This window comes from Durio zibethinus, chromosome 3 (genome assembly GCF_047325235.1).
Source record: "Durio zibethinus cultivar Kanyao isolate XHJ-2024 chromosome 3, ASM4732523v1, whole genome shotgun sequence".
NCBI lineage: Eukaryota > Viridiplantae > Streptophyta > Magnoliopsida > Malvales > Malvaceae > Durio > Durio zibethinus.
The window spans coordinates 2,973,979-2,999,193 of record NC_143164.1 but is presented as its reverse complement, the minus strand read 5'-3'; the positions used below and the strand labels follow the sequence as shown (position 1 = coordinate 2,999,193).

The window sequence follows — 25,215 nt, the reverse complement described above, 5'->3', positions numbered from 1 at the left end:
TTTCAGCTTTTTTTGCTGCTGTACCAATTCCACCCTGGTGGAAAGAGAATGCACAGGATGAAGGGTGAGTGTGTTATCTGACCCACCGAGGATGAAGGGTGATTGAGTGGTCCCTACAATGTGTTCTAAAATCAGAGAACCGTTTCCAAGGGGAGAGACGGGAGAGGCGATGATACATACATACATATATATATATATATATATATATATACGAGTTAAATGGTTATTTTTGTCTGAGATGTCGTGGGTGTGCATGGGGAATCGGTACGGGAGATTTGTTCTCAAGTCTCCAAACAAAACCAGACCACGAAATTGAACAACCAGGCTGCTTTGGAAGTGTTCAAACCTGTTTTGCCGTTGTGGCTTTGTCTCGTATTTTCCGTTTTAATGATAAAATAATGCAGGACTAGACCAGCTTTTGTACTGGTGGAGGTATACGTGTAGGGCTAGGATAAACTTGCCTATTACTTGTGTGACGAGATCTTGCGGTTTGTTTGTTGACAAACACTTTGGTGAGCTAGCGGTTTTTTAGGCTGGAAATTCGCTACCTCACTAGCCCAACTTAACGTTGGACCCTTTCAAGGTTAACAGAGTGGGCTTCAATCCAAAATTGGGCCAGGATAAAGTTGGATCCCATGTGGTAAGAGCCGCGTATTGCCCCTTAATGCGGTTTTGAAACATGGATTTACAAATAAAGCAGTTAATTAGTTTCAAATAATACATTTAATCAAAGATTTATGGGAAGATCTGGCAAAAAAAGTTATGGGAAGACAATTTAATTATTTATTTTTTACAAGACGCTGCCAAAAAAAGAAAAATAATTATAGATATTAAGGTTTAAATCTTAAATATATTGAATATTACTTTAAAATATATTTGTATGAATTAATTATACTAAACTTAATTAAAAATAATTAATGATAAAACTTTTTAGACTATATGTTTAAACCAATAGGGAGTTGATGAGCTTTTGTTTCATTTATAATTGTTGCTTTTGATATTAGTTAGGGAAGAATTAGAAAGATCATGATTTTATGCTCTAAAGAACTAATCGTTTATTCGACATTTATACTATTGTCAATTAAAATATTTTTGCATGAATGTCTCCTACATTCTCAAAAAGTTAAAATTATAAAAATGTTAACATATAAAATTTCATTATCAAAATTAAAAGTATAGCACTATAATAATCAATTACGTAATTATTGACATGATTGATTTTCTATCAAAATTAACATTGATCATTGAGGCACAATTCAATCTCCAAGTTCAAACCTTCAAACCATCCAATCGAACACATGTAGGAGTGCCTTGGATCCTGGAACATGCAATCCCTATCTAATCTATTTTGTAGCATGTGTGCATTCATCACTTTTGAGTAGAAGGCCCGTATATTATGCTTAATCTAAACTTGGATTTTAAATAACCTACGACGTATCAAACCAATTCATACACCCAAGGTATTCAATACTAAAATTATACCTTAAAAAGTTATTTTGGAATCATGTTTGAGATGCCTAGGCTTTCAACCAATCACATAACATGAAAAGAAAATGATTTTTTTTCTGACAAAAATAATGAAAAGCATTGATTTTGGATAAAACCATCATAAAGCTAATTAAAATATGTAAATTACTAGAATGCAAACTGCTGTTTGCATCTTTTGAGTCAGAATACGAAGGACGTGAAGGTAAATTTATTACGAGGGAATCGTTGCGTAGAGAATACTAAAGCATCCTGAACCTGATTTTTGAGCCTTAGAATCTTCATCAGCCCAAACGGCCCAACAACGTCGGCGTCGAGCATATCAGACTCGAATCTTATCATCCAGCGGCTGGTCAGACCTACTTATACTTTCACGGGGCTTCACGCAGATAAGATAGTGCCACGCGTCCATGCATGCCTAAATTTCAAAACATTGAATTGCACAACAAGTTTTCCTCAGTTGTTTCTCTCCAAGTGTCTGTCGACTCCACTCTTCCGTCTTCCCCGTCTTCCCCGTCTATCTCAACGAACAGAGAAGAACTTTCGTTGATCTGCGATACAACAAGGAGATTTCACCTCCTATTATCAACAGCCTCACCTTTTAAACCCTAACCCCAATCCAACACGCACTGAGGAATTTCATCAACCACCTCACGCTTCCGTACCGCCTTTCACCTCCTGTTATGCCTCCTCTGATTACTCCGTTTATTCCCCAAATTACCCTTCCACCGCTCCCTCTTTCTCTCCTCCACTGTCAGCCGCAACAACTCCATCGGCACCGACACTAACTTCACAATCGTCTTTCAATCAACGAACCATCGCGCCACAATCGACGATCGTTGCCCCTTCTTTCCTGCCTTATGATTCACATGTTTCCTATCAGCCACCTTATTACTAGCTGTTTGATCAGCATCAGACGGCTCCCAGTTATGGCGCTCCTCCGCCAAACCCTAATCCCAACCCTAATCTGCCTTACTATTCAGCCCTTTTTGCCAAGTAGGATCATCAGTATCCTCTGTGCCTCCTGCGTATGACAATCACTATGATAATTCGATTAAGTTTGATCAAAGCGGTGGAAGTTATTTCGACGATAAATTAGAAGAAGGCTATAACCGGAGCAGATCCGATTTACGACCCGATCACTATGGTAAACGATCGGATAGCTATTCACTATACGGTGATGATGGTGGATACGATGACGGGGTTTATGCGTATGAAGGAAGAAAGGTGGAGCCTTATGGGGCAATTGACACAGCTCCAAAATCGTCGACTCGGGTTCACTTCGATGATTATGGGCGGTCTATTAGTTTCTCTTCTGCGAATGACTCGTCTAGTGGATCAGGTTCAACTTCTGGTAAGATTATGAGGGCGGTGCCAAAGGCAGAGACCCAGCAAGATGTTCAGAGTGGGGTCCAGAAGTTTCCGGTTAAGTTGTTGTCTGAAGGTGGAGGACGTGCCCCCATGGATGTACTTTGCCAGGTAATTTTTAGTTAAAATTCTTAGAAATTGATTTACTATTGGTTGGAGAGATGAAGTTTCTGGCGTCTAGTTCAACTTTGTTGATTATATTGTTGAATTATGTGTGAATTTAAACTGGATGGTTAAAATGCTTTAATGGTCCTTCAAATTTTAATCTGACAAGTCGTTTAGTTCTGTATGATTTATCTTAATATTACTAATAGTTGATAATTGTATTCTCTAGTTCCCATAACTATTCATCCAGTACTTTTAACTCATGACATAGCTTAATTTTCTAGTGTCGGATTGGTTTAGATGGTATTTGAATGCTTGACCCTGGTACCAGTCGAACGTTGAGATTATATTCTCTTGAGAACATCACAAGATGCGAAGTGAGTTGCCTAATATATCTTTTTCTTTTCTTCCCCCCCTCCTCATTTTTTCGTTCTGATTTTCTTTCTAATGATGTACATTGTAATCAAAATGTATATTTTCTTCTAATGTAGGTGATGGACTCGTCTACCTTTTCATTCTGGTCCAAGAGCTCTGTTGACATCAGACCAAGACAGATCACGTTGCAGTCAAATAGTTACATTACAAACACCCTTCTGGATATTGTAACCGCTGCAACTGTACAGGTTGGTGTCATGAAGTTATAATTTTCTTAATTTTTTATGAGATTTAACCGTGTAATTTGTATGACTTCATCATTATCATACTGTCTACTTTTTTATGTTGCTACTGGTGGGAGAGGTTTTGGTTGGTATGTTCTCAATCCATACTTAAAATGTTTCAAGTTTTCTGCTAGAAAAAAGTTCGCTTCTTTGAGTTGTATATATCATGTAGTTGGTTTTATGATACTTAGTTTGGAATCTAGAATCATACTTTTTATGGATTTGGCATCATTGCAAATGGACTAAAACCGACTTAAAAGAGTGAATACAGACTTAAGTAATTAATTCATTTATTTGCACAAAGTCACAAACACACACATTCATGTACAAAATCCACTCATCTCTGTTCAGGATTTAGGAGGAGGAACATTAAGTACCATTGTGCATGGTTTCTTGTAGCTTAAGAAAAATATTTTCTGCAAGAATAACTTAATTTCAGGTTTTCAAATAGCGGTTGTGTAGCGGCATTGCAGCCGTTATTTCGCGGTTTCAGTAGCCTCTGCCACTGTTACATACCCGAAATTGGCTTGTGAATGGAATTCAAAAGGCAGTTAAAGAATATCATATAAAAATCCGCATTCTAAACAAGAAAAACCTTTAAATTTACAACTCAATCAGCAAATACAAACCTCAATCAAGATCAAAGAACATGTTGTTGAAGTCAATCAATAACTATCTCAGACCTTGAGAGTTGAGAAAAAGTAAAACATTTTTTAACTGCCAAGATGAGAGGTTTGGGTTCAATAGTAGCGTCGCTAGTGGCTTGGGTTGGGGAAAAAGACAAAGTTGGCGTGGATGGAACTTGGAAGAGGTTAGAAGATAGAGGAAGCAAGGGATATGCCCGTCGATTTTTAGAGAGAGTGAGCGATGGAGCGTGATACAACTCCCACTCGTACTGGTATTGATTGTGCTCTAGCAATTGGTGCTCCCGTTTGCATTCATCGACCATTTCTTTTTGAGCCCACCAAGCCGATCTCTTTCTTTCGGAGTCTATTGAAAGGTTCTCTCTTTATTCTGGTTTTCCTACCCTACCCTATAAAGGGCTTTTTTAGCTGTTCCTTTGAATGACCTAGCTATTTCACTTGCTTTCTTACTAAGTCCTCGGATACTATTACTGGATCCAGCTTATACTTTTTTGCTTCATGTCTTTTCCTTTTAGAGATTTAATGGTGAAATTTGAAGAATGTATGGATATAAGAAAAGTTTGGTGGGTTTGGATTCAGTTGAGCCAAATCAATCAATTATAGTATTTTTATTTTTTTTAACTTAAAATTTAGGTACATGTGATATTTAAAAGTACATTGTATTTTGCTTTTTCTTATTTAGGTGAAAATATGAAAAGAAAAAAGCAAATGATTTGGTGAGAAATTGAATATTTTAGAGAATTTTTTTTGTTGATTTTGATTTTGATAAAAATTTAAGGAGAATGCGAGCTATTAATTAGTGAATTTATTTTTATTTACCATCATTTTAAAGTAATTAGTTGTTTTTTATATAATTTTAATATTATTAATGTTATTGTTAATTGTATATTTTTATTAGTTAATAAAGATTAGTTTGCTACTATTATATTATTTTGGTTTAATTTAGTTATTTAAAATGTTGCACTTGAAAATTTGATCTAATAGTAAAGTATATTTATCCATAGTGAATAAGTTGGTTTTATCATTTTCCCCCAATAAACATATGTGATAAAAATATCTAAAATATTCATCACTAATTTTTTAATTAAATTAATTATAATCTTAATTAACTTCATATAAGATATTTTTTTCATCATATGTATTTATAATATTTATGTCTTTGAACTTCATGCGTATAATAAAGAAAAACATTTATAATATGCATTTTCATTTTGAATTATAACTACAAAACATGAAAAAATTATTTTAATTTATAAATAAAAATTAAAATATCATAAATTACTTTAAAAATTATAAGTATTAATTTTTATTGTTATAATTATAATTACTACATTTTATAGTAAATTGTGAAAAATTAAAAAAAATTCACGACCTTGGTGACCACAATGACCGCAATGATTTTTGTTGTATACGTAATTGTGATAAACGTGACGCAGTCGAAAACATGTCCGCGATCGTAATTTGAATCCCTGTTTAATTTCTCTTAAAATTGCCATCTGGAATTTTATTTAAGTCTCTATCAGAAGAGATTGCAATGGCATGATATTGTAGATCACTTGTAGCATTCAAAATTTGTAATATAATGAGCTTTTTAGTCATGTGAAAAATATGGAAGATTGTCATGCCGCTTCTATCAGGGGCTTGTAGGCTGTAGGCATATGTGCATTTCATGTCTTTAAGGCTCAAAATGTTTTTTCTTCTGAGACTTTGTTGTTTTCTTTTATCTCATCCTCAAACATGTATGACTTGAATCTTTTTCATTTCTTTTTCTCTGATTGGTACATTAGACGAGTATGCTTGTGCAGGTGTGAGTTGGATGTGTCTTGATGACCGTAGTCTTTCACCTTTTTATTTCAGATCAAGGTGATGGGTGGGAGAAGTCTGCCTTCTGAATCTCTAAGGACTACTGAACAACCTGCAGAAAAGAATAGAGGATTTGCTGATTGGATGAACTTGACGAAGCCTGGCATTGAGGAGAAAGAACACTGGGTAAATATTAGAGTTCTAAGGATTTTTTTTTTTGTTTTTCTTTCACCTGAAATTGCAGGTCAAATAAAAGCATATTTAAAAAGTTCATAATGGGCTTATCTATATATTTAATTTTCTGGTTAGGTCCCTGATGAAGCTGTTTCAAAGTGCACTGGATGTGGAACTAGATTTCGGGGCTTTTGTGCGCAAGGTATGTCATTCCTTTTGTTTATGAAAAAGGTTCCCTGCTTGCTTTTATTTCTCACTTAAGTTTAATGCTCCTTGTCCGTTTTCTTTTCAGCGCCACTACAGGAATTGTGGGGATATTTTCTGTGATAAGTGTACCCAAGGTAGAATTGCTCTAACCGCTGATGAGAATGCTCAACTAGTTAGGGTTTGCGGCTGATGCATGGTATGCTTATCAATCAATTTCTCATCATCTTTTTTCATAGCAAATAGTTTCTGTGGTGGTTTCTCCTGTTTATGGTTTTCTGGCCTTCTTAGCACAACAGTTTGGCATTGAGGTGTGGTAATGGTCCAAGATGCCAAGGATGTATTAAACAGATCAAAGGCACACTTGGTTGAACATGTAGAGTATCTGTATGTCTATAATGTCCTTTAATTTAAAGCCCTACCTTTGGGTGACTGACCTATCGAAAAGTCATGATGGATGACTAGTAACTGTTGTGCTGTGGTTTAATGATGCCCCTTTAAAGCTTTTCTGTGGAGTGGTTTAGAGAACTCTGTTAAGTGGTTGAGGCAACCGAATTTGATTAGGCAGTTTAAAGAAGGGTTGAGTGTAGGAAAGAATGAACATATTGTTCATAGTTGTTTGTTGAATGAAGGAAAGAATGTTTATATTGTTTGTCGTAACGGTTTTGGGATCGTCAGACGTAAAAATGAGTTTAAATCGAGAAAAATAAAAAAAAGAGGGAGTCGCCACCAATCTTTGTTAAGGTGTGATTGGCCACCAAAAGTTTATCTTTTTAATAAAATTATAAAAACGAGTTTAAAGTCTTATCAAAAAGATACATTTCGATCTGCGAAAAATTAGGTTGAGTCTGGGAGTCGATTACGCGTGGGGAAGGATTAGCACCTCTACAACGTCTATAAATTGGTACCATTTAATTTTGCGGTATTTTCAACGTTGGATAAAAATAGTTTCAATTTGAAATTTAACATTAATTTCCTTCATTTAAAAATATTTTTTGTTAAAATTTTTATTTAGGAATATTGAAAAAATCTTTAAGTTAAAGAATTATCTTGAAATTTTCCAACATCTAGGCAGAATTTAAAATGATTTTTTTCGCTTAAGATTTAACACAACAATCTTTAAAATGAAATAACGCTCTTTATAAAAAATTGTTGGTGATTCAATAACCTCTAGGTTGAGTATCAAGAATTAATGTTTTTGGAATGTTATTTTTATTTTATTTTTGTAATATCACAATTTTTTTAAAGTATTATTCTTTTTATTATAAGATATTTTATCACTAAGTAGTAAACAAAAAATTAAAGACAGAATAGTACAAGTAAATACTGATAATAACATGTTAACGTATATCATGTTAATGAATGTCATGTAAAATGAGATGTAATTTAAGAGTTGGATTCTTAAATATAATGAGATCATTTCGACTCTTCAACATTTAGGTAGAGTTTAGGTGCGACTGTTTATATTTAAGATCTCAATTTATCGTTATCTTTTTTTATTTATTGATCGTATCATTAATGCGATTTAAGAAATCGTGTGAAAAGACTTCACGAAGTAAAATTTTTTAAATATCTCATCATCTAGGCGGTATTCGGAAACAAATTGCTTCAAATAAAATTTTCATACGTGTCTTTAGGATTTTTTAGGACTTTGGATTTCGAGGATTTTGGACTTTTGGGGGTTTTGGATTTTAGGGATTTTGAATTTTATGGGGTTTAGATTTAAGGGATTTTAGATTTTTAGGGGTTTTAGAAACTTATAATTTTTTGAAAATTAAGAATTAGTGTTTAAAGTTTCGTTTTTAAGAAAATACGAATATCTCTAAAAATTTTTAACATCTAGGCGAATTTTCGAAGCAAGTTCGATTTTAGTGATTTTTGAAAATTAATTTAAAATTTTTTTATATTTATTTTTTATGAAAATTTATTAATAATAATTCTTCAACATCTAGGCGGAATTATTTCTTTTAAAATTTTTTTTTTATTCTCTCCAACATCTAGGCAGAAAAAATAATAAAAATTATTTTTTTGAGCATTTTAATATATTTTAATTATTATTTGTTTTCAATTTTATTATTATTAAAACAATTAAATATTTATTCTAATAAATTTATCATGCATAAATAAAAAAATAACAAAAATAATAATATAAAAAAATAGAAAATTCAAAAAAAAAATTTTTTTTTACCTGAACCGGACCAGTCAATGGTCCGATCAACGTTGGTCCGGGCGGTCTAATCGGTTCAACAGTTGGATCGACGGTTCAGACGATCTGATCGGTTCAGTCTGATCCACTGGTGAATCGTATGAACCGGTTCAAGGCTGGCTGGAACGAGTTGTCGGGTCGGGTTGTGCGGATCTCGAGTCGGGTTCGGGTCAACGTGCAGATCTTTTTTTGGTTAAAATGTCGTTTTAGGCATTTATTGAAACGACGTCGTTTTGGCTATTGACAGTTTATATAAAAGTTAATTTTTTTTTTCAGTATTAAAAAAAAAATAGTTTTTTTTTCTTTTTCTTCAGTCGCACGTCGGTCGGCCGTCGGTACCGCCGTCGTTTGTCGGTCACCGGTGGTCAAAAAATCCCAAAATTCTCTCACAAACTCTTCTCGACCTCCTGAGCGCAGATCTGGCCTCTTTTTAACCAAAAATGGCCTTGATTCGCGTAGATCGGGTTTTGAAGTTTTCGGTATACTTTTTTTTTCGAAAGCTAACTGGTACCTTTCTTTGTTGGTGCAGGTGGCTCAGCGCTGAGGTTCCTCCCTACGGGGAGGATTGTGATTTCGTTTTGGTTTTTGTTTTTGTTTTTGTTTTTGTGTTTCTGTTTTTTTTTTTTTGCATTTTTTTTCTTTTTCGGCTAGATGGTGCTCGTGTATTTTGGAGGGGTAGCTGTGTGTTTGAAAATGGATTTTTTTTTTTGAGAGCTGATCGATCCCCAATGAGGAAGGTGGTTGGGGATTTTAAAGGGTTTCTATTTAGGGAAATCTAGATGGCTATAGGTAGGCTGTAAGTAGGCTGAGAGAGCTGGTCAGGGATTTGTTGGGTTGGTCGGAGAGTTGGTTGGGTGGCTGACAGGGAGTTGGTCGGAGCAGTTCGGCATCGTACCAACCCTTTGACTTCTGTCTTATTTTCGTTTTGTTTTTTGTTTGTTTTGTTAAATATTATTATTATTATTGTAAAAATAAAACAGTAGACTCGGATAAAATCGGTGTCTACAGTTATTTTTTTTTTGTACATTATTGAGAATCAAGAATAGGGCAAAGACAAAGACAACGATTTTGTCTAAAAATAAATTCTCTTGAAAAAGCTCCTCTCAGCAGAAGTTCAACAACTTTAAAATTTCATCTGAAAAAGCTCCTCTCAACAGAGGTTTCATAACTTTAAAATTCTCATCTTGGAAAAGCTTCTCTCAACAGAGGTTCAACAACTTTAAAATCTTATCTGGAAAAGCTCCTCTCAACAGAGGTTCTACAACTTTAAAATTTCATCTGAAAAAGCTCCTCTCAACAGAGGTTTCACAACTTTAAAATCTTATCTGAAAAAGTTCCTCTCAACAGAGGTTTCACAACTTTAAAATCTCATCATGGAAAAGCTCCTCTCAACAGAGGCTCAACAACTTTAAAATTTCATCTTGGAAAAGCTCATCTCAACAGAGGTTTCACAACTTTAAAATTCTCATTTTGGAAAAGCTCCTCTCAACAAAGGCTTCACAACTTTAAAATCTCATCTGAAAAAGCTCCTTTCAACAGAGGCTCCACAACTTTAAAAATTTTTATTTTTTTTCAAATTTGAGTTCTCATCTTTGAACAAGTAAATTTCTCTCTTTTGAATTTCTTTGTTTGATCATCGTCTTTACCAAAATCTTGCTTTTCATTAAGAAATGAAAATTTTCTATCTTTGTTACAACTTCTCATGAATGCATGTAATGCAATCAAAATCATTTATTGTAGTAAAAAGGTTCTCAAAATCTCTCGTTTTCGGTTTTTTTTATCCGAATTCTTATATGACCTATCTGTTCTCAACATCTGACCATAATTTTTTTTCAAAAGTCTGCAACATCAATGTCTTGTCATGCTTTTCTCATTCTTTTTCATTTGCCTTTGTCAACTTTAAAAGTAATGCTGAGATATTTCATATCTATTTTTTTTTTCATCATTTTAAGTTCAAGACAAATAAAATGTAATCACATTTCTCTAATGGACAAAAATATCAGATAAGGATAAAGGAAAGGATATGCATTATTTTCAAAGGAAAGATAATGTATTTCATATGGCTGACAACAAGTGTATGTCAAAGTGTTTGAGTTGAAATAAAGGTGTCAAAAGAATGATCACAAGATAATCATGAACAAAATATTCTCAGATTTTTTATCTAAAACTAGATCAGATGACTTCTTTGATTATTCAGAGTTCGTCAAACTATACTTGTCCCTGCATTGTGGGATCTTTTCTTGATGATGCTTTTGATTCACATCTAAGTCGCCTTTTCAGGTTTTCAACTTAGATAAGTCATCATTATTATTATTTTTTTTTTACTTTTTTTTAAGTAAAATATTTCTTCACAACATCTGAATTTATTGGGGTAGGTAAATTACCTTCGTCCATTTTTGCCAAAATCAATGTCCCACCAGAAAAGGTCTTTTTCACCATATACGGGCCTTCCCAATTTGGTGTCCATTTCTTCCGATTATCATGTTGATTTGGAAGGATTCTTTTTAGCACTAAGTCTCTTTCCCTAAAGCAACGGGGACGAGTTTTCTTGTCATGTGCTTTCATCATCCTCTTTTGATATAATTGACCATGACAAAGTGCTGAAGTCTTTTATCTTCAATGAGGTTTAACTACTCGTAGCGATTTCGAACCCATTCTGCTTCCTCTAACTCTACCTCCATTAGGACTCTCAGTGAGGGAATTTTCATTTCGATCGGTAGCACAACTTTCATTCCATATACCAAAGAGAACGGTGTGAGCCCAATAGATGTTCTGACTGATGTTCTATAAGCATGCAAGGCAAAAGATAACTTCTCATGTCAATCTTTGTAAGTTTCAGTCATTTTCTCTAGGATTCTTTTGATATTCTTATTCGCAGCCTCCACTGTCCTATTTATTTTCGGACGATATGGTGTCGAATTACGATGGCGAATCTTGAACTGGGTGCATACTTCATTCATCACTTTGTTATTCAAGTTTTTGACATTATCAGAAATAATTATCTCTGAAAGCTCATATCTGCATATTATCTCTCTTTTTATAAACTTACATATCACAGATCGGGTCACGCTAGCATATGATGCAGCCTCTACCCATTTGGTGAAGTAATCAATCATCACAAAAATGAATCTATGCCCATTCGAAGCTTTTGGAGTGATGGGACCAATGACATCCATGCCCTACATAGAGAATGGCCAAGGAGGAGCTAGAACGTGTAATGTTGATGGCGGAGCATGAATCTTGTGAGTATAAATCTGACATTTATGACATTTTCTAACATAATCAATACAGTCTCCCTCTATTGTCAAACAGTAATAGCTTGCCCTCATAATTTGTCTAGCCATCATATGATCATTTGTATGTGCCCCACAAATTTTATCATGCACTTCTTCAACAATCTTTTTTGCTTCAGCTGCATTTACACATCTTAAGAGCACTTGATCTCGACCTCTTTTGTAAAGGATATCTCCATCAATGAAGAAACTCATAGCCAATCTTCTGATAGTCCTTTTATCATTTTTTATTACATGTTCTGGGTATTGTTGGCTTTTAATGTATTGCATGATATCATGATATCATGGCCTTCCATCAATTTCTTTTTCAACACCTGAGCAATTTGCTGGTACATCTTTCACATCTAGCTTGATGGGTTGAATTTCAGTATTTGCATCTATTTTGATCATTGCAGCTAGAGTAGCTAATGCATCAGTAATTTATTTTTTCTCTCTAGGTAGATGCTCAAATTGAACTTCTTTAAATTGCTTAATCAACTCAGAGATGTATTTATGGTACCGAATCAACTTAGAGTCTCTTGTCTCCTATTCACCTCGTAACTGATAGATGAGTAGAGCTGAATCTTCAAACACATCTAACACTTTGATCTTCTTTTCAATTGCTGCTTGTAGACCCATAACACAGGTCTCATATTCAGTCACATTGTTTGTGTAATTAAAATTTAATCTGGCTGTGATGGGGTAATAATGTCCATCAAGAGATATCAAAATTGCCCCAATATCATGACCCAAAGCATTAGCAGTTCTATCAAAATACATCCTTCATGATTTTTTAACAGGTTCATTTTCTTCAATGACCATCACATCCTCATCAAAAAAATCTAATTTCATTGGCTCATAATCTTCGACTGCGCGATTAGCAAGGAATTCAGCTATTGCATTCCCCTTAATTGCCTTTTGAGTCACGTAAATGATATCATATTCTGAAAGTATAACTTGCCACCGTGCTATTCTTCCTGTCAATGAGGGCTTTTCGAAGATATATTTAATAGGATCCAGCTTTGCCATGAGCCAAGTAGTGTGATAAAGCATGTATTATCTAAGCCTTCGAGTTGTCCAGGTTAATGCACAACACATCTTTAATGGTGAATATTTTGACTCATAATCAGTGAACTTCTTGCTCAAATTGTAAATTGCTCGTTCTTTCTTATCAGTTTCATCTCTTTGCCCCAACACACAGCCCATTGAATTTTCATGCACTGTCAAGTACAAAATCAAAAGTTTTTCTGGCATTGGTGGCACCAACACAGGTGGATTTGATAAGTATTCTTTAATCTTATTAAAAGTTTGTTGGCATTCGTCATTTCATTCTCCATGATCATATTTTTTAAAAAGCTTAAAAATAGGATCACATTTATAAGTGAGTTGAGAGATGAAGCGAGTAATATAATTTAATCTCTCTAAGAAGCCTCGCACTTCTTTTGAGGTATGAAGAGGAGATAAGTTTTGGATGGTTTGTATCTTATCTGGATCAATTTCAATTCCTTTTTCACTGACTACAAAGCTCAATAATTTTTCTGATTTGGCTCCAAATGTAGATTTGGCTCCAAATGTACATTTGGCAGGATTCAACTTCAACTGAAATCTTCTCAACCTGTCGAACAGCTTTTTAAGATTGACTATATGATCCTCTCATTCACGAGATTTTACAATCATATCATCTACATACACTTTTATCTCTTTATGCATCATGTCATGAAAAAGAGTCACCATTGCTCTTTGATAAGTAGCACCATCATTTTTCAACCCAAAAGGCATGACTTTGTAATAGAATGTTCCCCACATGGTCACAAATGTAATTTTTTTCATATCATCTCGAGTCATCTTGATCTGATTATAGCCTGAGAAATCATCCATAAAGGAAAATGTGAAGTGCCTAGTAGTATTATTCACTAGAGTATCGATGTGAGGTAAAGAAAAGTTATCCTTGTGGCTTGCTCTATTCAAATCTCGATAATCGACACATTTTCATTTTTTCATCCTTCTTAGGAACTGGTACTATGTTGGCTACCCATTCAGGTATTTTGTCACTTCCAAAAATCCAACATCGAATTGTTTCTTCACTTTCTCTTTAATTTTTAGCAGCATCTCTGGTTTCATGCGTTTTAGCTTTTGTTGCATCGGTTTTCATCCTGGTTTTAAAGGTAACTTGTGCTCTACAATATCAGTGCTGAGTCCTGGCATATCCTAATAAGTCCACGCGAACACATCTACATATTCTCGGAGCAGTTTTTTTAGCTTTTGTCTTTCAGCTGGTAAAAAAGATGTACCGAATTTAACCTTTTTTTTGTTCTCACCATCTCTCAAATTTACTGATTCAATAATATCTTGGTGGGGTTCAATTGGCTTATCTTCATGTCTTATTAATTTTAACAAATCAAGAGGCAGTGTATAGTTATCTGAATCTTTCTCATTATCAAGTTCATCAACATGAATTAAGTTTTCAAAATTAAATTTGAGATTATTGTCATGATTATTTTCGTGTTCATTATTTAGGACCCTGCAAAGGGTAAGATGAAGAGAATATTGGCACACAAAAATGGAATGACAAGAAAATGTAGGAAAGAAAAGAATGAAAGGTAAAATGAAGATAAAAACAATAGAAGAAATGTGGATGCATCTTCTAAGTCATTTATTAAAATGATAAACATAAATACACCATAAAAGATCTCCTAATACTCGTAGAAAGTAATTAGGGATTTAAAGTTTCACATTACTTTTTCAAAGTTTTAAAAACAACAGGTAGCTTTGTAACTTTTCAATTATCCAACTTAAAATCTAAAGGACAAGGGTGCACGGATAGCTCTTCACTTCGACTCTTTTTTTCTCCATCATCCACCATTTGAATGGTCAGCTCTGAAAATTTTTTCACGAATCCTGCACTTGGGGCTCCCGGTAAATCTGGATAAATATATTCTCTCGAGTGAAAAGAATTATAGAGGTATGGAATGACTATCGGCTCTGACTCCAGCTCATATCTCTTAAGATTAGCTATCCTCTTATCTCTTTTCTCATTCACCATTCTTACTCTGTCCCCTCTTGTTGGCTTATATCCTAAGCCAAACCTGTCTCTTTTTTCATATATGGCCGATGGCTTCGTAATTCCTTGCAGGTTCTTCCCAAGTTCGACTTTAGGTCACCATCCCATCTTAGTAAGCTGTCTGACTACCATTTTAGTAGTCGTAAATAAGTGTGGTGAATACAATTTAGATCCTCCAGCTATATACGTTGCATTGACAATCTCGAAGGATCTATAAGAGCATTTTAAAGCTTCATCTATCGATTTCACATAAGGAGTATTTATCGATTGAGATACCAATAAATCTTCTTCTTCGACCACACATGTTAGCTTTTTTTCAACAATGAATTTGACTTTCTGATGTAATGAGGATGGGACAGCACCTGTCATATGGATCCATGGTCTACCCAATAAACAACTATATGAAGGAGAGATGTCCATGACTTGAAATTTCACGTTGAAAGTACATGGGCCAATCTGCAATGGCACTTTTATATCTCCTAGCACTTCTCTTCTGGTTCCATCAAAGGCTCTCACTATAATATGACTAGGTTTCATATAAGATCCTTCAACAGGGAGTTTTGCCAGAGTAGTCACAGGCATAACATTGATGGATGAGCCATTATCAATCAAAACCTTAGCCATTATATGACTTTTACATTTCACAGTAATGTGAAGAGCCTTGGTACTTTTTCTACCCTCAGGAGGAATCTCTTCATCATTGAAAGAGATATAGTTTGAAATCGTCAGATTGCCAACAAGCTATTTCACATATTCAACAGAAGCATTGTGAGACACATATGCTTGATTTAGCACCTTCAGCAAAGCATTACGGTGTGACTCTGAATTGAGCAATAATGACAATAGTGAAATTCTAACTGGCATCTTGTTAAGCTGTTCTACCACGCTATACTCATTATGTTTTATTAACTTCAAAATTCACTTGCTTCACTTTCAGATACTGGCTTCTGACATTTTTTTTCTGGTGCTGCATCAAGATCACTCTGACTTTCATTTTCTTCTCTTACCTTAGCTTTCTCTTTTCTAGTTTTTTCTAGAGCCTCTGGGGTATAGCACCTGTCACTTCGAGTTATGCCTCTTACACCCGTTATGTTGGCAGTATTTAGATTGACTACGACATCATAATCGTACTTCCAAGGTACTGTTTTATCATTCTGATATGAAAAAGGGTCAAAAACTTTAATTGTCACCACTAGTCGAGAGATGGGTTATTCTAGCTTTGATGTTGGCTTCTCATCATAATAGATAGTTACTGGTCTACGCCCAAACTTATTCTTTGAATCAATGGTAGACACTTTCACCAACTCTTCTCTCTCTTGGTAAAACTCCATTCGACATTCATCCGTCAATTTTTGCATCTTCTGACGAAATTGGTAACAATTCTCGATAGAATGTCCCATAACACTTCCGTGATAATTGCAGCTTTCAGTTGAGTTAATTACTTCAGAGGAATTTTGAGGTTCTATTGGCTTCAACATGTCAGCTTTGACCAATACTTCAAACACCTTAGCCATTGGAGTCTTAACTTCATTTATTTTCTCTTTCACGTGGCTTCTTTGCCCATCAATTAAAGCATTTATTGATGGTTTGGTATGTTTTGTAAGGGGTTCCCATTGACATTTGGAGTCCCTTGTTGGTTGGTATCAAAATTTAATACTTTTTCATTGATTAACCCTTACATTTTACGCTTCAAAGTAGTACAATGCTCAGTGGAATGACCTGGATTCCCATAATGATAATCACAATGTGCATTGTGATCATACCATTTGAGAAATGGAGGTTTCAAAGGTTCAATAATAACAGGAGCAAACAGATGTTTCTCAACAAGTCGAGGATACAAATCTGTGTATGTCATGGGAATTGGGTCAAAATGAGATCTTTTTCGATTGTTATTATTCTGTGGGTTTTTTTTATTGCTGTTTGGGTAGGTTGGTCGAGTAAATGGTCGAGCTGGAGGTGTCGGGGTGTAATTAGATGGTTGAGGGCTAAAACTTGATCTGGGTAGCAGTTGTTGAGGTGTCTGATAATGGTATGGTTGTTGAGAGATTTGGTTTATGGTAGGGTAATAATGGAGGTATGGGTTATATGAAACAAAAGAATGGTGTGGGGGATTTGTGTGAGTGACAACATGTGTCTCCTGTTCTTTTTTCCTGAAGGTAGCTATCTTCTTTTCAGACCTTTCAATTTTACCACTTTTGATAGCGTTTTCTATCATTTCCCCTGAAATTATCATGTCAGAGAAGTTTTTCATGGCATTTTCCACCAATCTATCATAATACGGGGCCTTCAGTGTATTGACGAATAGCACGATTATCTTTTTTTCAGTCAGTGGTGGTTATACTTGGGCTGCTGTATCTCTTCATCGATATGCGTATTCTTTGAAGGTTTTCGTCGACTTTTTTTTCATATTTTGTAATGACAGTCTATTAGGGGCTGTATTCAAGACGTATTTATACTGAGCAAGAAAAATTTTGGTCAAGTTTTTCCATGAACTGATCTTATTTCGATCTAATTACACGTACCATTTAGCTGTTGAACCAGTCAAACTATCTTAAAAATAGTGTATCAATAGTTTGTCGTTATGGGTATGACCTATCATCTTTCTACAAAACATGCTGATATGAGTAGATGGACACTTTGTCCCATCGTATTTCTCGAAATCTGGGGTCTTAAATTTTGGTGGGATAACCAAGTCAGGCACTAGGTTGAGCTCGTTGGCGTCAATAACCTCATATGTGTCATTACCTTCAACCGCTTTAAGCTTCTCTTCAAGCTGGTCATACTTGTCTTGAATTTTTGAATTTATAACAGGTTCTGACATTTCGTGAGACTTCTCTTGCTCCACAAGATCGTCAAGATTTGGTACCATCATGGGATCGACTGGGATGGGTCCCGAATTGGCATTCAAGTGGGTCGACTGTTGATTTACAGAATGATTGACATAGGGGTATGGCTGCGCACTTGGTGGTTGTATGTGTATACCCCGAGGAACTTGAACCTAAACTTGAGGTGGAGTGAATCCAGGAGGGTATAATGGCTCTTTCACATTTACCTCATCTCTTGTCCTTGATACACCGGTGACTCCTTTTTTTTTCATTGATCTAATCAACAATTTTTTTAATTCAACCATTTGTGCTTCAATTTTTTGTTGTATTTCCATCACTCTTTCTTGTATCTCTTTCTGCACCCTTTCGACCCTTTCAAATCTAGCTGTATTCTCTTCTTCCATGGCTCGAGTCTAGGAACGAGTATTATATCTATGCGAAATTGACGGGTTGTGGTTTCTTGGCTTTGCTATCCTTGAACTTTAGTTTATTAACCATGAATTAGATCGCATGATATAATGTCGTTGATATTATTGTTAGTATGAAAATGCATGCATGAAATGAATGAAATGCAAATTACGGTATTGTCTTGGATCGATCGAAACAAAAAGAAACTTTCATTAACCATGGGAGTCTTTACACATCATCCAATCATTCTCGCATTAAAGTCATAAAAACATTTGATTTGAGCATATTGCTCCCTAGCTTCATGCAAAAAATGCAATAATCTTTGACTGTGGCCTTGGGTTGGTACAATCTCTCGTTCCAGTGCTTTCGCCTTTTCAACCATGGTGCCTGTTTTTCGAACAGCCTTGTAGATTTGAGCAGTCAGGTGTTCCATGTATTGCTGCCTCTCTAAACTTTTCGCTCTCCATATCTCTCGAGCATCTACCTTCATATTGCAAGTGTGAGCCCAATAATCTTCTCTATCTTACCACTCAGTCAAAATCTCGTTTATGTGCCTTTGATTGCTTGTCAATTGAAGCTTCAAACTCATTAATTCATGTTCTAAGGCTTTTTTCTTGCTTTGCAAATCGGAGTTCTTACTTTGTTCCCTCATTAGCTCAACTTTTAGCTTTTCACTTTCTCTTTGGTGCCTTGTTGCCTTTTCAGAGGCTCCTGAAAGTTTTTCTTTCCATTCATGTTGCTCTTTGGTGAGTGTGTAGATAATTTCTTTGTTCTCTCGAGCTCTGCTCTTCTAATATTCCACCGTGTCCCGTAATTCTTTCACATCCTTCTTGGATCCCTTCAAAGGTTTACTATTTAACCTTAATTTCTTACTTTTTTGATGCAGATTTTACAGATCCTTTTTCAATACTTTTCGTTCTTTAGTCAACTTTTGTACTGCATTATCTCTCATCATCAAATCATATCTTAGTTGGTTAACCTGATCCATCATAGCCACTTTTTCTTTCTCTAATCTTTTCTTTTCAATCTCAAACTCTCGTTGAGCGATCTCAAAAGTCGATAATACCGGTACTGAAATAAGAGCCGATAACTTTTCTGAAACATTAGTTGGTAGAGGCCTAATTTCGTTAACCTTTTTTATTTTTCACACAAGGTAACCTTCAGCAACATTATCTGCGAATCTAGCTGAGCTCATTCGGTTGACCTGCTTTCATGCTTTGATGATTTCACGAACCCTTTTCACATAATCGGATGTTTCATAATCAAACTCGAGTGAACCGAGCTTATGAGTCATAGGGATGAACTGTCGTGAATCATATTGTCTTTGAACCATAAGGGGCGCGTAACTCACTGCCTCCTCATATTCCTAATAGAGGTACCCATGACTCGTTTTCACAACTATATAAGATAGTCATCGGAAGCATCCATGGGGCCCTTCATGTTACATCTTCGTTAGTGAGCTTCAAAAAAAATGCCAACCATTGATTTTTTGTCCACTCTTTTCTCCATTCTTTAGTCATAAACTCCTTAATAAGACTGAAATGCACGGAGAATGATCGCAATGATGTCTTCTTTTTTCTCCAAAAATGGCTTCTGAGCCAGACAAAAAGTAACTGAGCACACCCCATAAATTGTCCTTCACCCTTTCTTCGACAAAAATTAAGTGATCTAATAGTTTCTGTCAAAATAGTTGGTGAAGGGTTTATACCTTTATCTAATTGCTCAAAGAAATCAACCACTGATGCTTCTATATGTCCTAAAACCTTAAGAAATATCATCAATCCATAGATGGCCAAAGCAAACACATCCAACCCCTGATCGGTATCAATATACTTTCTTATGTACTCGAGCAAAAAAGCTGATGGAATGGTCTCAACCTCATTTTTTTCTTTCTTGTGCTTGTCTATCTCTTCAACCTCCACTTGCATGATCTTGGCTAATTTTTTTCTATATCCAGTGGTCTTATGCTCTTTCCAATAAATCTTGTCTTGATTGGTAGACTTTATCCGAAGTAAAGAAGAATATTCTTCGATCGTGGGAGCCAAGTCTTCTTGGTTGAATACAAAGCATCGATAAGATGGATCCCAGAACTGTATTGTGGCTCTCATTAGCTGTTTATCAACCTTCACAGACATAAGCAGTGCCACATCCCCGTATTTTTTGGAAAAAAAATTCTTTTTTCTCTGTTTTCCACTGTTTCCAAATGGCTTCTAATTTTGATATATTATTCTGATCGAGATCCATATGCATTGACTGTGGTAGCACCGATATATGATCATCTACTAAGCAATCTCTTTTTTTCCCCTAAGTACCTTCTGAATGGCTCTTGACCTCTAAGTAACTCTTACACACAGACGACATCCTTTAGGTTTTTTTGAAAGTTTTTTTTTTTGTTGAAGATTGGTCCAAAACAATACCCTCTAAAAATATGGTGCCTATATGATGCATGCAACAAAATTGAAGACAATAAAACAAATCAAGAATGTAAATAAAACAAATAAATAAAACTGAGTAAATGAATGAACAAGCATATCAAAATATATGTAGTGTCCTAATTTAGATAATTTTCTCGTAAAAGGGACAGTATGGCTTTATCCTAAAGTTGGACTTTAGGGTTCACTATATGCCGTGTTAAGATTTACATGTCTAAAGGTTCCCAGATTATTCTTCACATCATCATCCATTATAGACTAGTAAGGCTCTCCGATCCTCACCCATTACAGGCTACTAACGGAACGGGTTCAATCTGAGTGAAAGTGTTTCGCTAGCAAATGCGGAGGTTATCATCTCACGAGAGCGTAGCTACTTCACTTCCTCCTAAAAGGATGGAGCCTGGGTATAGAGCTCATGTATGTGAGTGAATATGCAAAGTGTGTGCAAGGTAATGTATTAATCAAAATAACATGAATAAATCAAAAATAAAATCAAAATGAAGTAATAACTAGCACATAATTTATTTCATTTATTAACATGACTGTTTTCAAAAAAATAAAATAAAAGAAATTAAATTAAATATAAAATAAAATCAATTAAATCCAACCGTTGTCAATAGCGCATAATTAAAATTTTGGCCTGACTCTCAAATAAATCCCCAGTGGAGTCGTCAACCTGTCGTAACGGTTTTGGGATCGTCAGATGTAAAAATGAGTTTAAAATCGAGAAAAATAAAAAAAAGAGGGAGTCACCATCAATCTTTGTTAAGGTGTGATTGGTCACCCAAAAGTTTATCTTTTTAATAAAACTATAAAAACGAGTTTAAAGTCTTATCAAAAAGATAAATTTCGGTCTGTGAAAAATCAGGTTGGGTCTGAGAGTCGGTTACGCGTGGAGAAGGATTAGCACCCCAACAACGCTCGTAAATTGATACCATTTAATTATGCGTTATTTTCGACATTGGATAAAAATGGTTTTAATTTGAAATTTAACATTAATTCCCTTCATTTAAAAATATTTTTTGCTAAAATTTTTATTTAGGAATATTGAGAAAATCTTTAAGTTAAAAAATTATCCTGAAATTCTTAAACATCTAGGCAGAATTTGAAATGACTCTTTTCGCTTAAGATTTAACACAACAATCCTTAAAATGAAATAACGCTTTTTATAAAAAATTGTTGGTGACTCCAACATTTGGGCAGAGTACCAAGAATTATTTGTTTTTGGAATGTTATTTTTTTTTTTGTAATATCATAATTTTTTTTAAAGTATTATTCTTTTTATTATAAGATATTTTATCACTAAGTAGTAAATAAAAAATTAAAAACAGAATAGTACAAGTAAATACTGATAATAACATGCTAATGTATATCATGCTAATGAATGCCATGTAAAATGAGATGCAATTTAAAAGTTGGATTCTTAAATATAATAAGATCACCTCGACTCTCCAACATCTAGGCAGAGCTTAGGTGCAACTGTTTATATTTAAGATCTCAATTTACCGTTATCCTTTTTTATTTATTGATCTTATCATTAATGCAATTTAAGAAATCGTGTGAAAAGACTTCATGAAGTAAAATTTTCTAAACACCCCATCATCTAGGCGGTATTCGGGAACAAATTGCTTCAAATAGAATTTTCATACGTGTCCTTAGGATTTTTTAGGACTTTGGATTTCGAGAATTTTGGACTTTTGGGGGTTTTGGATTTTAGGGATTTTGAATTTTATGGGGTTTGGATTTAAGGGATTTTGGATTTTTATGGGTTTTAGAAACCTATAATTTTTGAAAATTAAGAATTAGTGTTTAAGGTTTCGTTTTTAAGAAAATGCGAACATCTCTAAAAATCTCCAACATCTAGGCGGATTTTCGAAGCAAGTTCGATTTTAGTGATTTTTGAAAATTAATTTAAAAATTTTTTATATTTATTTTTTATGAAAATTTATTAATAATAATTCTCCAACATATAGGCGGAGTTATTTCTTTTAAAAAAATATTTTTATTCCCTCCAACATCTAGGCAGGAAAAATAATAAAAATTATTTTTTTGAGCATTTTAATATATTTTAATTACTATTTGTTTTCAATTTTATTATTATTAAAACAATTAAACATTTATTCTAATAAATTTATCATGCATAAATAAAAAAAATAACAAAAATAATAATATAAAAAATTCAAAAATTCAAAAATTCAAAAAAAAAATTTTTTTTTACCTGAACCGGACCGGTCAACGATCCGGTCAACACTGGTCCGGGCGGTTTAATCGGTTCAATAGTTGGATCGACGGTTCGGGCGATCTGACCGGTTCAGTCCGATCCACTGGTGGTTCGTATGAACTGGTTCATGGCTGGAACGGGTCGTCAGGTCGGGTTGCGGGGATCTTGAGTCGGGTTCGGGTCAACGCACGGATCCTTCTTTGGTTAAAACGACGTCGTTTTGGGTTTTTATTGAAACGACGTCGTTTTGGCTATTGATAGTTTATATAAAAGTTAAAAATTTTTTTTTCGTCATTTTTTTTTCAGTTTTAAAAAAAAAATAGCTTTTTTTTTTCTTCTTCTTCAGCTGCACCCCGACCGGCCGTCGGTACCGTCGCCATTCGCCGATCACCGGTGGTCGAAAAATCTCAAAATTCTCCCACAAACTCTTCTTGACCTTTTGAGCGTAGATCTGGTCTCTTTTTCACCAAAAACGGCCTTTGATTCGCGTAGATCGGGTTTTGAAGTTTTCGGTATACTTTTTTTTTTTTGTCGAAAGCTAACTGGTACCTTTCTTTGTTGGTGCAGGTGGCTCGGCGCTGAGGTTCCTCCCTACAGGGAGGATTGTGATTTCATTTTGGTTTTTGTTTCTATTTTTGTGTTTCTGTTTTTTTTTTTTTTTGCGTTTTTTTTTTTGCTTTTTCGGCTAGATGGTGCTCGTGTATTTTGAGGGGGGTAACTGTGTGTTTGAAAATGGATTTTTTCTTTTTTTTTCGAGAGCTGATCGATCCCCAACGAGGAAGATGGCTGGGGATTTTAAAGGGTTTCTATTTAAGGGAATCTAGGTGGCCATAGGTAGGCTGTAAGTAGGCTAAGAGAGCTGGTCAGGAGATTGGTTGGGTTGGTCGGGGAGTTGGTTGGGTGGCTGACAAGGAGTTGGTCGGAGCAGTTCGGCATCGTACCAACCTCTTGACTTTTGTCTTATTTTCGTTTTGTTTTTTGTTTGTTTTGTTTTTTTTTGTTTTTTGTTTGTTTTGTTAAATATTATTATTATTATTATAAAAATAAAACAGTAGACCCGGACAAAATTGGTGTCTACATTGTTCATAGTTCCCTTCCTTTCTTTCTATATTTATTGAGAAAGGAATTGTCATATGTAAAATTCCTATTGCTCTTGGTCAGTACCGTTAACATTTGTTCTTATTGTTCCATCATAGGCTGAAGTGACTCAGAGGCTGAGTACTGCTAAGGAAGCAGCAAGGAAACCTGCTGGATTACAGAGTCATGAAGATCTTGCCAGGAAGCTTCAGGTATCATTCGTTTGAAACTTAATGATTTTAGTGTTGATCATAAATTAATTTAATTAATTTATGAGAATATGGCTGAGTTACTTCCATGAATTGTCTGATTGTGATGACTTACGACAGAAGGAGATGGAAAAAAATCTCAGCATCGTCAGGTAATTTCTTGTACCTGGATGTTGTATCATTACCGTGAAGGAAGTTCCTTGCATGTACATATGTGTGTACATTATTATATTAGTAAAATAAGAAGAGTCATGGTTTGATCAGTTCTTGGGCACATTTAGTAAATAGGGAAAGTGTACAAGTACTTTGACCCTTAAATGGTTTTATTTTGTTAGGCTTCAAGTCTGATGGATCTGGTAGGCGGATGAAGGAAGTTGACTGTCCCACCTGCATCGTTCATTTGCAGGTGTCAATCCATGTGTAGCATCATTTCTGGATCGTAAGCTTATTTTGTCAACCTTCTTGTTAGTAGGCTAATTTGCGAATTATTATTGCAGGTCCAAGTTCCTTGAATGTGGGGTTTGCCAGCATCCTTTCCTTGTTAGTGCCCATTGATCTTGGGTTTTAAGGCTGTTAATTTTCTCAATTATTTTCTTTGTTGATTTCATTATACTTGTTGAGGTTTTCATTATTGTTAACAAGATAATATAGATTAGTTTAGTGTAGTATAAATTCTTTGTTCTAAAGCCTGGTTGACCCATTGTCATCTTTTCAAATTATTGTGTATATGAAGTTTACTGTGAATCTCGAGTTTGGTCTGTGTATTAACTAGACAGATTATTATTATTATATTATATAGCTATTAGAGTGTCTCCCGTGCCATGGTGCGCTTGTTTTGTCTTCCTTTTTATACTTTTGCTATTTTTTGGTTAGCAAAAGGGTTTTTTCTTCACTATTTAAAAAATAGTAGTAGAGATGTTCCTTACTTCATTTTAAGTTTTATCTTCATTTAAATTATTTTTCTTTTTCTTTTAATTAATATTATTAAAATTTTAATCATAGATTAATTGTAAATTGCATTAATCATTTTTAAGATAAAATAGTGGATATTTTCATTAATTT

General features: G+C 34.6%; 1 pseudogene across 1 annotated transcript; it reads left to right on the top strand.

The window, feature by feature from the left end:
- Positions 1-2,038: 2,038 nt before the first annotated feature.
- Positions 2,039-24,965, top strand: LOC149519520 (protein FREE1-like; annotated as a pseudogene). Its single transcript, XR_016340764.1, has 11 exons — positions 2,039-2,964; positions 3,243-3,335; positions 3,450-3,581; positions 6,119-6,250; positions 6,374-6,440; positions 6,531-6,641; positions 24,064-24,156; positions 24,274-24,300; positions 24,401-24,407; positions 24,489-24,573; positions 24,651-24,965. The product of XR_016340764.1 is annotated as a protein FREE1-like (transcript).
- The last annotated feature ends 250 nt before the right edge of the window (positions 24,966-25,215 follow it).